The sequence below is a fragment of the Triticum urartu genome, chromosome 4 (genome assembly GCF_003073215.2).
Source record: "Triticum urartu cultivar G1812 chromosome 4, Tu2.1, whole genome shotgun sequence".
Lineage (NCBI taxonomy): Eukaryota > Viridiplantae > Streptophyta > Magnoliopsida > Poales > Poaceae > Triticum > Triticum urartu.
This window is the reverse complement of record NC_053025.1, coordinates 267,423,452-267,437,659: the sequence shown is the minus strand read 5'-3', so window position 1 is coordinate 267,437,659 and position 14,208 is coordinate 267,423,452. Positions and strand designations below refer to the sequence as shown.

The window sequence follows — 14,208 nt, the reverse complement described above, 5'->3', positions numbered from 1 at the left end:
TCTTGTATTTATGCCCTATGTTCTCGTTAATTCGGCTAGGGCATAAGGGGAGCACCTCTGCGATTGTTACTGCCGGGTCAGCCGGATGTGTACCTCAGACTGGGTGAAGCCGAAAGCTAGCGTTCTTAAGGGAATATTCGGTCGGTGAAAAAAAGATGATTTTTATTTTTCATATCTGCCCCCAGATGTTTTTCTTGCGTTTCCTATCGCAGTCCGGACATGCACTTTAGGGCATGCTTGCCCAGGGAAAGGAACCCTTAATGAACCTATTCTCCCTGGAAGATGTTTCTTACTACCCATCTAATATAACATAACTAGTTGGGCACTTGTCTGATAAAGCACTAATGACCCCTACGCCTAGTCTACACGGATACCCTGGTTCTTATATAACTGAGCGGGTATTCGGATACACTTCGGACTATTGGGCCCGGAGGCTGAAGCGAAAAGGTCCGCAATGACAAATGATCTACAATCCGGCTAGAAGGCATTATACATGTCACTTCAATTACATAGTCATGCAGACTGACTAAATTCTTCTTCTATACCATCCAACAGGCGGTCTAGCTGACAATCCTATTGGGAATACTTTGCGGCTAATTCTACTTGCCCATAATCTAAGCTAACGGGAATTTCTTTTCCGTCGGGCCCCACAGGTCCGACCTCGGCCATGTGATTTGGGTCTGCTTTGGTATACCGCGTCTTCACCATGGCCCAGGCTTCTCTGGCACCTTGTCAGAAGGCGTATATCTTCCATAATTGGAAGCGCCTACGCGCTCCTTTGAGCTTCTCCGCAAGCTCCACAACACCCTCTGGAAGGGAGACGGACAACCACAAAGCCTGAGCAACACCCTGCATCACCTGCCGAACTTGTTCGTGCAGATGTGACAGCTCGGATAGAACATCACCCGCAGACCCGAGCATTTCCTCCATGGGATGACCCGTCAGCATACCTACAGACATAATGCTGTTAGTTGGCTTCTTCGCCGAATATCTTTAAAGGATTCGTTCAAGCACTTACTAAAAATGCCGCGTCGAAGCCTCTTATTCTCCTTCTCGGAGTCTGCAAGCTGGCACCGAACGTCTTTTAGTTCCACGTTCAGCCTTATATTGGCGTCTTGGAGATTGTTTTTCTCCCGCCTAACCTCCGTCAGCACGCGTTTGCCAGCTTCTAGCTGCCGCATAACATGCTGGTCCCCCGGATTTTCTCCGGATTCATCTGCAAAATCTATTGTTAGATCTGCAGCCATGCCGCACACTATATGGTAACCATCATTCTTTAAATTGTTACCAGCGGGGGGCTTTTTCTGTTCCTGCAGTGCGGCAATAGCGGCCCGCAGTTGGGTCTTGCATTCCTCTAGCTCCTGGGACAGCTTAGTATTCTTCTCTGTAAGAACCTGCACAAGAAGGATGATCCTTAAATCAGTTCTGCCAACTGTTTCAAGTCTCAGGGGCTACTGATACATATAAATCGTCAGATTCACTCACCCGTACATCCTTTACATACTGATCCGTGGCTCTGGCTAGACCATCTTGAGCGGCACGGAGGTACGCTTCTCCAGAATTAAAGGCATCAAACGCCTCTGGTGAGAAACAAGCGTCACGGAGTACGGCCCGGCGGCGCCTATGATTCATGGCGCTTTCCACTTTTGAGTTTGTAGCAGATAACCTATCCGCATCCTCTGTAGGGGGATTATCCGGCGCCTGCCCCATATCGGCTTCTGCCTCCGTGTCCGGTCCTGGTGCCCGACTGGTGGAAGCATGATCGGCGATATCGCCGGACATATTCCGGCGATCGTTTTTTCTGTTAAAGAAACACGGGCGTCATTATACTTTGAGAAAGACGACAACCATGGAGCAGGGTTTGTTGTACCTTTGCGCCGGCGTCTCCGTCCTAACCGCCTTCCTTTTTGGCCTACCCGGCCTCGGCGCCTCCTGTTGGCGCGTTGCTGCAGGGCGTCCCGAATGCCTTCCCTGTAAAAAGGCCATGTGAATATGGTGGGTGAAGTGTCTAAAAGGGGATCCTACCTTTTTGAGTTGGGACTTTTCGGTTTTTCTTACGTGCGATGCAGGGAGCAGTCCGGGATAGTCGGCCGTAATGGCCACCATGGCATCATCGCAGCTCAACTGATAGAACTGCCGGTTTATCAGCTCCACGGAGATAACCGGATCTTCTTCGAGTCCGGAGTCGAGGGCCCGGTCAGGGTCCTCCGGTTGTGGATAAGGGCTGCGGACCTCCTTTATGGCCTTTCGCAGTTCCTGCCGTAAATTGGCAAGGTGAATACTTACAACGAAAAACACGGGAAGATGGAAGTAAGGGGGTATAGCTTACCCATCTTGGAGGATTGTACATGGAGAATCCGTCCCGTGGCTTGATGCGGGTGAACTCCTCCTCCTCTCCCTTGAACAATTCAGACAACATTTTGGCTAATGCGGCAGCATCGCCCGGACCCTTACGACCGTAGCGGGTGGCGTCATCCTCCCCATTGAAACACCATAAGGGATGCCCACGATATTGAAGTGGTTGCACTCCCCGCATTATGCAAATCGACATAACTTCGGTTATTGTCAAACCTGACTGAGCCAGTGCCTTAATCCGGTTCATCAGATAGAGGACTTCTTTGTCGTCTTCCGCCTGGGGGCTCCGCGGGCGCCAACTTCGGCGCTTCTTCAGAGGAGCATTGTTGAACTCAGGGAGACCCCGCCGAACAGGGTCCGGAAGGGGAACGTCCTCTATATAAAACCATTCCGAAGGCCAGTCTTCGGACGGCTTCTTCGGGGTACCGGACAGATATCCGGTATTGGCGATGCGCCATACTTCGGCTCCGCCCACTTGATAAAGTGATTCCCTCTGTGTGCGAGGGACAAGGCAAAATAGCCATTTCCACAGCTCGAAGTGAGCCTCGCAGCCCAGGAACAACTCACAGAGAGCCACATAGCCGGTGATGTGTAGGATGGAGGTAGGGGTGAGATTGTGTAGTTGGAGGCCGTAGAACTCCAGGAGCCCGCGGAGGAACGGATGAATTGGAAATCTGAGTCCCCTTAGTAAGTAAGGAACAAGGCAAACCTGTTCCCCCATGGAGGGACAGGGAAAGTTCTCCGCTTGCTCCCCGCCATTGTAGGTGGCGAGCCCGGCTCGAACGGGCACCATGTATGCCGGAGGAAGAAATCCTTTGGTCTGCAGTTCGACCAATTGACTATGTGGAACTGAACACCTCTCCCAATCACCGAGCTTAGGGCTACGGGGGCAGGAGGAGGAGCTGCGGAGGTTGGCCATGCTGGAATGGATCTTTCCGAAACGCGCTCTAATGGATTCTCGCTGAGGGGAGAATGGTGTGGATCGGATCTAAGAATCCCAATCCCTTTTATAGACAATTTATTTATCTAGCTAGGGGGTGAATGTAAAAATGCCCTGGCGCCTCGTATTCGATCGAGAAATTGCCCTTATTGGGCGCAGAAGCCAAGAGGATCATCATTTATGGGGCCGGATACTGTTTGCAAACACTTGGAAATTGGAGAAGAACCCGCCTTGCAATGCCGAAGACAATAATGCGCGCCGGACTCGTCGTCATTGAAGCCTGGTTCGGGGGCTACTGAGGGAGTCCTGGATTAGGGGGTCTCCGGACAGCCGGACTATATCCATTGGCCGGACTGTTAGACTATGAAGATACATGATTGAAGACTTCATCTTGTGCCCGGATGGGACTCTACTTGGCGTGGAAGGCAAGCTAGGCAATACGGATATGTATATCTCCTCCTTTGTAACCGACCTTGTGTAACCCTAGCTCCTCTGGTGTCTATATAAACCGGAGGGTTTTAGTCCGTGGGACAACATACAATCATACCATAGGCTAGCTTCTAGAGTTTAGCCTCTCCGATCTCGTGGCAGATCTACTCTTGTACTACCCATATCATCAATATTAATCAAGCAGGACGTAGGGTTTTACCTCCATCAAGAGGGCCCGAACCTGGGTAAAACATTGTGTCCCCTGCCTCCTGTTACCATCCGCCTTAGACGCACAGTTCGGGACCCCCTACCCGAGATCCACCGGTTTTGACACCGACACCCCTCGACATAGTAGGCCTCTCGCACCACCTCCTAGCGGCACCCCTCCCCCCTGTCTGTCTCTCCAAACCTTATTTGCTTCTAACACATGCATGCATGTATACGTACCAATCTCCCTACATATAGCTAGGTCGACTATAATTATTTTTGCCCACACGCCGATAGACTTACCTCACTAGTTATGTCTCTCCCTTTCTTGAAAACACGACGGTTGATCTTCCTATGTAGTTAAGTATGCTTACCACAACCATATCGTCTCCCCTCATCATCCTTGCATACCTCCCGACCCATCTCTCACACGCACGTGCATAGACAGACAAACATCCCTGGCCCTCTCTTATTGATATTCCACTCGTACCCTCCGTTTGTCTAGCAGGCCTCTCCCACCATTTGTGAGACGCCACTCCACCACCAACCCTCCGACACTCTACCTTTGTCTTTTTCCCAACCTTATTCATCTTCTACACATATGCATGGATGCCGATTGATCTCCCTCAATACATAGCTAGGTCTCTCTCCTTCTCCACACATATACTACTCGGTCTACCTCTCTATAGTTAGGTCTCTGCCCCAGCCCCCCACACCGATATTCGAACGTTACAGGTAGGTATCCATGCCATAGAGAAAAACTGCACCTCTACCCTCTCAAATTCCAGTAGGCTGGTCACCCTGTATCTTTGACATGGGAAAACACAAATTCGATGGCACTCTATCGATCACGCAGCCACACACTTCATCCCTGTTTTCGATTCTATCGGTATCTCACGCCGATGACCCCTCCACTATCTTCTCGTGGATTGCTCACTCTATATATGATATATCCAAGACTCTATTTCACAGACATTACATATGTTATGTTTTTTTGTTTGAGATATCATCGACACATTGCCTCTGTTTCGCACAAAGCATCTCTCTCACACCCACCCACATACGTACCTGCACCTAAAGAAGAGGTGCACGCAGGACACACGTACTCACGTCTCGTTCCCGGCCACACTTGCGCAGGTACACGGTGGAGTTCGTTTCTGTATGAAAAGACAGCCCACGTGATAATTTGATGCGTGTAGCGGTTGTTTACTCGAAGGAGGGTCGTGTACCACGCATAGACGGAACAAAGTTTGACTTGACGCGTGAGTATTAAATAAAGTTATATATTCCTTAATGGCACGTACAGAATATAAAACGATTGTCGTGGGGAAAATGGAAAAAACCGCTCCACTATATATAACGGAGCCTGCCTGCCGGGGTTTGTCTCTCGTCACACCATCTCACACAAGGCGGTGGTGGCTTCTCTCTCTCACCGTTGGTCAGTGATCCGGCCACATCTCGTCCGCCGACGGAAAGGGAGGATGTGCATCGTTTCTCCGTTTGATGGCATTGAGGCAGCACGTCCCGATCTGCGGTACCTGCCGTTTTCTCTGACCAAGCTTCGGCGCGGCAGGGCCTTCGCCACTTGCTCGCTGCCGTAGTATGGGAAGATCCTGGCCGCCGGCGCCCTCCTAGTTTCATCCCGACAACCCTCAAGTATAGCTTCGTCCGACCTTCCTCCACTGCCCATCTTCCCACGTTGCTGCATGTGAAAAATCCTGCATGTGGATCTTCTTTAGTTGTTTGCTTAAAATGTATCTCGGCCGGCGTACTTTCCATCTTGCAATCTCGTCCTCAAACCATTTTTGATAAACCACCATGCTGCTATCTTTCCCTTATTACATGGAATATGTTTCTTTTTTGTCGGCGTATGTGTCTTCAACTTGTATTATTGGGAAATTGTTTCCTTTCTACCTCCTTTTACAAACAGAGCTGTCCATTTCACCTCGTTGCTATTGCGACCTTTTGGTGAACTGCACAAATCACTTTTTTCTTAAGAGTGTTTTGTGAAGTTCCGCCAAAATGTCACACGGGCAACGTTTTTACATTTCAATGGGACCGTAGAAAGGGAGATTGGTTTTGCTATCCTCCTCATCCAACTCCATGCCTAATCTTTTCCAACAAGTAGTTAGTCCTAAAGAGAGATCGTAGAGGTGATTAGCTTCTATTTGTGTGTGTTATGTTTCATCATCTAGTTCCACAATTATTATAATCACACTGTTAGGATATCTTTGCAAATAGGGATGGTCAGCTCGATTTTAGTGGAGCTGCACAAAATGATCAGATTGTGATGTCCTCCATACACCTCTTTTTTGGCTACAGAGCTGGGTGAAACTAGCTGCCAACCAATGAACATTATGCCCAGGAAATGGAGCCATGCCTCGAACAACATCGATCAATTATATACTTTTCTTTATTTGTACACATTCTCACAACTTTGTATTCAGTTGTGACGTGATATTGGCGCTGATCTGCGAACCATTGATATGCATTAGCAACCATGGTAGTTTCATTTGTATTTGATGGAATGTTGTAACGAGATAATCTTGAGGCAAGAGGACACATGAATCCTATGAAACCTTTTTTTCCTACGGGAACAAAAGTTGAAACCTTCATAGTACACTACACCACAAAACTTGATTGGGGGCAGTTCACTGCCGGGAGAAATACATAACCAAGGGCAAAAGAACTACCGGGGCATTTGTTTCTGCCGATACAAGTACGTGATGGCAGAAAAACTGCCGGGAGAACTTGAAAAACGACATCACACGCACTGCCGGTAGATTTAAGGGCCATTGTCTGCCGGAACAATTAAACAGCGGCCCGTAAGCTGCCGGGGCACCATCTTCGGCGCGAAGCCAAAATTGTATTGGGCCTTAGCGTGGGCTAGCAAGGAAAAACCGCGCGATCGACGAAAATTTTGGGCCGAACATAACAACAGACGCGCCGGCCCTCCATGGCTCCAACAGACCGTAGAGCCTCCCCCCAGATCTCGACGCCCAATCCACCCGTACCCTCCACCAGATCGCCGCCGCCGCCCCCAACTATCCCAGCGCCGGCGGCCGCCCTCCACCTAGATCACCGCTGCCGCCGTCACCCACCACCGCCGCAGCCCTCCGTCGGCCCCAACCACCACTACAGCCCCTCCGCCGACCCCAACCACCACACTGCTACCGACCGCCCTTCGTCCCCAACCATGCTGTCGCTGCCCCCAACCACTCCAGAGCGACACCGCCGAGCACCCGATTGACACGAAGCACCACTAGTGTCGCCGAACCGCTCCACCGACGACGACCATCTTTCGCGGAACGCCTTCCTCGCCACCACCCTGAGAGCTTCCTCCCTCGAGCAGGCTGCCTCCTCTTCACCGAAGCACCAAGGGCAAGGGGTCTGCCAACTCTCCTGTGAGCATCTCTACCGCAAGTAGCGGAACGTCGACCTCAAGCGGCCACCAGCGGGAGCCCTCCTCCCACCTCCCTGTGAGCATCCCCTTCCGCCCTTCCTTCTCTCTGTATGTTTCCCCTTGAGATAAATCCGAATCAAATGTTCGTTCTAATTTTTGCGCATTTGTAATCCCCTCGATCGGCCAACTCCTATGATTTAAGGGTTGCGGTTGCAGAATATATCTGCATGTTTTTGGACTACACGGTGCGCAATTGTGACATCCTTTGCTGTTGATGGCTGACCCTGTGCTAGGATGAATATTGATATCGAAATGTTTTAAGGCTACTATCTGTCAAATATAAACTGTGGAGGCATGGAGATCAGTTTGGACTTTGGAGCAGAGCTATACAAGCAAACAAGATGGGTATTGTGCGATTGACCAAACAATAGGTAGATTCGACTGATGAATTGCTGCCTATTCCGGTTCTCATGTGTGTATTTGGACTTTGGAGAACCCTGACAAGAAAGGTTACTTAGTTTAATATCTAATTTAGGGTGATATGATGTTTGGCTTGTGGGGTTTACAATTATTTCCCCTTTCTGTTGAGATGCACGACTCTCTAATGGCAATTTGTCAAATGCCAAAGGCAAAGTTTCAGATGGAAAATATCATTGTACTTTGTAGACCCTATAGTGCTATGGTTTCGGTTTTGCTTGTGGATCCGTAGGATTGTAGATTTTCTTCTGTAAAAACTGTATAATGTGCAAAATTCTAGTACCTCTATTCTACTATTATCCTGTAGTTTAGTTACATTTTTTGGAATCTACAAGTGCAATAAATTTGCTCTGTAGTAAGACTATTTATTTGTTGCTGATAAAGGACTTTTTGGATGCTCATTTTTTAGGTTCTGCGTCCAGGTTTAGTAGTAGTGCTGGTGTGTGTGGCTATGTTCCTAAGTAGAAAAAAATGGAAGAAATGGGTCATGAGGCTAGCTCAGTACCTTGCTCTTTTTTCCTATATGTAATTCTTGCAGACTGTTCTCTAATTTTCACTGAAATAAACTTTTTAGATTGTTTCTTCTGTGATCAGCGTGTATCTTCTAGTAAGCATGCCTTGTGTATTCAGAACTGAGCTTTTGCATCCTCTGTGTATTTTGCAGCTTAGTCTTGTGTTATTGGGCAGTACTTGACACAGACTCGTTGGTTTGCCTGCCATAGAACCATTTATGAGGAGGATATGTGTTGCCTTCTCTTGTATTCCTACGCATTGTCTAGCACTTCCTTTTCATGTGTAAAAAATGGTTGACCTGGCATTACACTGTTTAGTATTTTGTACAACAGAATAGGTATTCTGTCAGCTGCTGTTTGCTGTTCTTTGCTTAACTAGATATCAAAGTATAAACGCAAGCTCACGTACAAGATGTCAAAATTAAATTAAATTAACAAGCTCTTGTTCTTTGATTTATAATATGACAGCTTTGCAAATAACAAGCTTCAGTACAAAGATGTCAAAGTTTTGATATAAATTGTACTAACTTATAATTGTGGATTCTAATTATAGTGCTATGTTAATTTCAGAAGTATAAACATGCTATGCTTAGCATGCAATTTTGGAAAAAAAACATCCCATGTGTAAAAATTGTTTAACCTTGCATTTTGCTGCTTACTGCTACCTCTGTACCATAATATAATACATTTTTGCAGTTCAAATTAAATTACAAAAACGTCTTATATTTCTAGTGAACGTACATGTCAGCTGCCATATCATTTGCTTTGGCCTGTATTTAGTGTTTTTATGATTTCTTGTTTTGATGTTACAATTTTGTTAGTTCCTAGATATTGCTAGTTTGTACTTAGAAAATATTCAAAGTTGATTCTGTTGTCTCTGCAGTTCAAAATGTTTTGTATCAAGCTTCTAGGTTTTGTCACAAATAGTAATGCTTTGCTCATGTAGTTGCTGCATGGTCAACTTGTGTCCAAGAAACTTGAGCTCCTGTTCCAGTTTATATAAATAATTAGTAATTCAAGCAGATCATTATAGTTCTTTAGAAGTGGGCTTTTGTGTCCACCCGCCATGAATTTGTAGAGAGGTCAGCTGAATAAATTTGGTTACTCTGATCTCGCAAGCATAATGATTAACTTTTGTATATATAGATACTCCTACAGTAGGTATAAAAAAGATACCCCTACAGTACTTATTTTAGTCAATTACAAATATAAACTGCAATTGGATCATAATTCTTTCATGTACATGATAGACTCTGCCATGTAGAGTAATGAGTTTCATTTGATTCCATGCTCACAACAATTGAATGTAACTGAATCCTCTTTCTTTCATGTACATGAAGTATTTCAGCTTGTTTGTCTGCATAAAGCCTTGGTTTAATTTTCTAGGCTAATTCAACTTGTTGTGCGTGATGTAGGAAAGTGAACCAATAAAAATTGTTTATTATTGAACCAAATGTTCTTAGTGTTTCAGTTGATTTGTAAATCTGTGGGCTTGCCCACTAATCAGATACCATCTTAGGGGACCTTCATTTCTAACTTGTCCAACAAAAGCATGGAACTAGGAAACTAAACAGCCCCCCATTAGAAGATCCTGAAATATATGCTCCAACTAGTTCCCCTCTTATTCTGTGTTGTAGATGCAGAGAGCTTAGAAGGAAAAGCAAGCCCAAATACAAGCTAACTTAATTCGCTGGCTAGTACAGTAACTTTGCGCACGTTACCTACTTATAACATCTTTCAGAACATATGCGGCTGCTGTATGTAACATTTCTGGTCTATTGCAGGTTTCTCAAAGGTGCACAAGTTCACTAAGGTTTGGAAGATCTTTAAGCTGCTGAAGATTTGGAAGACCTACAATTAAGTTGATGGAGTGATAATGTCACGTGTCTTGTTTGTCCCTGCTGCATTTTGGTGGTTGTTAAGCTCATTTTGGTTGTGTGGCACACATCTAGAAGCATATGTACATCTTTTGTGGCACTAGTTTAGTTTGGTTGTGTGGCAAACATATAATATGTACTCCTTTTATGGTACAACCTTGTTATATATGGTCGTTATGTTTACCGAATGAAGTTTAAGGTTTTCGATGAGGCCTATATCTTACTTTGATTGAAGTGCATGTATGAATGTGGTATGTCCTGATTGCCTAGACATATATAATTGGTGGATATTACATAATATGGATGCCCAGAATATTTTGCTAGTGAAATCAACATGCTGTCATAATATCTGCCGGGTAAACATGTTTGTGTAGGCAGTTTAACTGCCGGTAATTACAGTTTCACATGTTGTGACAATCTGCCGGGAGAAAATAAACTGCCGGGGAATACATGGGCCAGGGCAAAAAAACTCCCGGGAGAAGTTTATCTGCCGGGAGAAGTAATCCCCGGCAGCCGTTCTCGTGGTAGTTCTATCTGCCGGGAGAACCACTGTCCTGGCAGTTTGTTTGCCCTTTAAATAGCCTTCTCCCGGCAGTTTCTCTGCCCTTACATTAGTGTTGTGGTGTAGTGGCATCACAGTACAATTTCATTAAAATTATACGTAGATATAAACAAATCCTGAAGGATTGATAGCAATGCCAGGAACAATTCAACTTCGTTTCATCGGCATGTGGGACATCCTTCATCCGGCTCCACCTACCATGCGATAATATTGAGTGCACAACTGCAGGGAAAGATTCACCCAGGTCGTTGCACCGCAGTAGTAATGACTAGTGAGCAGTCAAATCACAGAGCCCCACCTTTGCCAGAGTAAGTTGCTCGGATGAACCAACCATCATTTCTCTGTTCATTGAATCTGCTGGTACTCCCATATTCCCAGAGTAATAAGTTGCTCGGGCAAAGCAACCGTCACTTCACCTTTCCCACAGCAAGTACTAGTACCTCCTTTTTTTAGTCTAGAAACAACCACACGCGAATATTGGACGGTAGCAGCACATCAACTGAATCAAAAATCGAAACCAACCAATGAACTACTACTAATGGTGAGCGTTTGCTAGTATCATGTACTCCGTCTGTCCATGTATATAGGGCTTAATGCGTTTTCTGAGACTAACTTTGGCCCTGTTTGGATCCATGGGTTAGAGTTAGTTTGAGCTAGTTGGGGCTCAAATAGCCCTAAAGTATCCAAGCATGAGGGTTAAATTGGAGCAAGTTGCACCGAACCCACCAAAAAAACTATCCCACCCAAGAGGTGCTAATTGGAGATAGTTCTCATTGGGCCCATTGAAAAATCACTTTTCTCTCTCCATCAAGTGCATTTATTGTCAATCTAACCCTGTCACCCAAACACCTCTTTGGCTACAGTTAGTTCAGGGTTAGTCATGAGTTAGTCTAACCTCTAGCTAAGTTAGAGTATCCAAACCGGAGCAGTATAGGACATGCAAGTTGCTCAAAGCATACAGTCAAATTCGTACGTGAAAGGATCTTTTTTTTAAAACGGAACATCAAAGGATCTTCGAATGATATAATTTTCAAATTGTATAAAATCTTATCAATAGTCAAAGGCATCCTCGAAGAATACATTAGGCCCTATATAAAATCTTATCAACAGTCAAAACCAAGTGTTACTACTACACCAAACAAGTTCAAAACGAGAAACTGGACCCACTCACGGCATGACACGCCTGTCTCATTTGGTCCATCGGTCAAAGCGCTTCCTCTTATTGGCATAACAATAGAGTGCATTAATTTTTTTAGAATGCTCTTGGCATGTTGCTAATATGTGATGAGTTAACCGACCTCAATAGACGGCAAAACGCCAGCCAGCCGCACTTTGAGAGAGGCGAGGCGCGAGAAGCGATACTGGCTGCTGGATTACTAGAGCTAGGTGTCGCATGGAGGCCAAGAAATATGGTGATAGCATGGGTTAGCCATGTAGTATGATGTAACTACACAGGGTTGCCGTGTTTCGTACTCTTCCGGTCTACTGTGGAGATGACTGGTTGATTTTATATCACTAAATAATATAAAATATTATGAGTGCAGACACTTCACCACGAGAATCGCTGCTCCTTCTCGGTCGTCGGGCATGCATGTAATGCTTTAGGCCCCTCCCAATGCTCCACCTTGTACATGTGCTAAGGCTGCCATGTAGGCAAAAAATATGATGTGGCAAGGTAATTGAGTGGTGAGAGATGAGTGTGGTGACCCTAGGAAGAAACAATGCCAAGTGCGAGAACCTAGGCAAAACACTTGTAGGATTGAGAAGAGGTGTCTAGAGGGGGGGGGTGATTAGACCCTCAACAAAGAAAAGTAGCAGTTTTTAATTTCCTTAAGTTAAGGTGGAATTTTAGCACAAGTTTAAACATTCACAATACATTTCAAGAAAGCATGGCAAGAGTATATGAGCAACGGAAAGTAAAACATGCAAGTTGCAAGAATGTAAAGGGATGGGATTGGAGTATGCAAACGCAATTGGAGACACGGAGATTTTTGGTGTGGTTTCGATAGGTGGTGCTATCATACATCCATGTTGATGGAGACTTCAACCCACCAAGGTTAACGGTTGCGCGAGTCCACGAAGGGCTCCACCCACGAAGGGTCCACAAATAAGCAACCTTGTCTATCCCACGATGACCATCGCCCACCGAAGGACTTGCCTCACTTGGGTAGATCTTCACGAAGTAGGCGATCTCCTTGACCTTACAAACTCCTTGGTTTAACTTCACAATCATGTCGAAGGCGCCCAAGTAACACCTACAAATCTAGGAGACACCACTCTCCAAAAGGTAATAGATGGCGTGTTGATGATGAACTCGTTGCTCTTGTGCTTCAAATGACAGTCTCCCCAACCCTCAACTCTCTCTCACAGATTTTGATTGGGTGGAAAGATGATTTAAGTGGAAAGCAACTTGGGGAAGGAGAGATCAAGATTCTTGTGGTTGGATTGGAATATCTTGGTCTCAACACATGAGTAGGTGGTTCTCTCTCAGAAAATGTATGTTGGAAGTGTAGGCACGTTCTGATGGCTCTCTCCACAGATGAAGAGTGGGTGGAGGGGTATATATAGCCTCCACACAAAATCTAACCGTTACACACAATTTACCAAACTCGGTGGGATTGAATCATGAAACTCGGTCAGACCGATTCAGTTCAAGATGTGAACGTTAGGATTTTTGGTGGGACCGATATGATCAACTCGGTGGGACCGATGTGCTAGGGTTAGGATAAAACCTCAACTCGGTTTGACCGATTACACAAACTCGGTGGGACCGATTTTGGTAATAAGAAAAACAGAGAGTTGGTCAAGCAAACTCGGTGGGACCGATTGCATATCTCGGTGAGACCGAAATTATTGCAACAGGTAACAGAGAGTTTGCAAGCCCATCTCGGTGAGATCGAGATCCCATCGGTGAGACCGAACTGATTAGGGTTTCTGGAAGTGGCTATGTCAAGTGAACTCGGTGGCGCCGGATAGATCAAATCGGTGGGGCCGAGTTTGACTTTAGGTTTGGGACATATGTGGAAATGAGAAAGTGGTTGAGGGCTTTTGGAGCATATCACTAAGCACTTTGAGCAAGCAAGCCATTAAGCAACACCTCATCCCCTTTTAATAGTATTGGCTTTTCCTATGGACTCAATGTGATCTTGGATCACTAAAATGAAAATGTAGAGTCTTGAGCTTGAGCCAATCTTTGTCCTTAGCATCTTGAAGGGGTTCCACATCCTCTTGTCCAAGCCACTCAACCGTTGAACTCATCTGAAAGATGCTAGATAAAAGTATTAGTCCAACAAGAGATATGTTGACATTAATTACCAAAATCACCCAGGGAGCACTTGTGCTTTCAATCTCCCCCTTTTTGGTAATTGATGACAACATACATCAAAGCTTTAGATAGAGATATAAAAATAGCATGTAAAGCTTTGGAAGAACATGTAACATGCATA

General features: G+C 45.6%; 1 long non-coding RNA gene across 1 annotated transcript; it reads left to right on the top strand.

Annotated features, from left to right (window-relative positions):
- The first annotated feature begins 6,892 nt into the window (after positions 1 to 6,892).
- Positions 6,893 to 10,410, top strand: LOC125551443. Its single transcript, XR_007302643.1, has 2 exons — positions 6,893 to 7,410; positions 10,108 to 10,410. It is a non-coding gene; the product is annotated as an uncharacterized LOC125551443 (long non-coding RNA).
- The last annotated feature ends 3,798 nt before the right edge of the window (positions 10,411 to 14,208 follow it).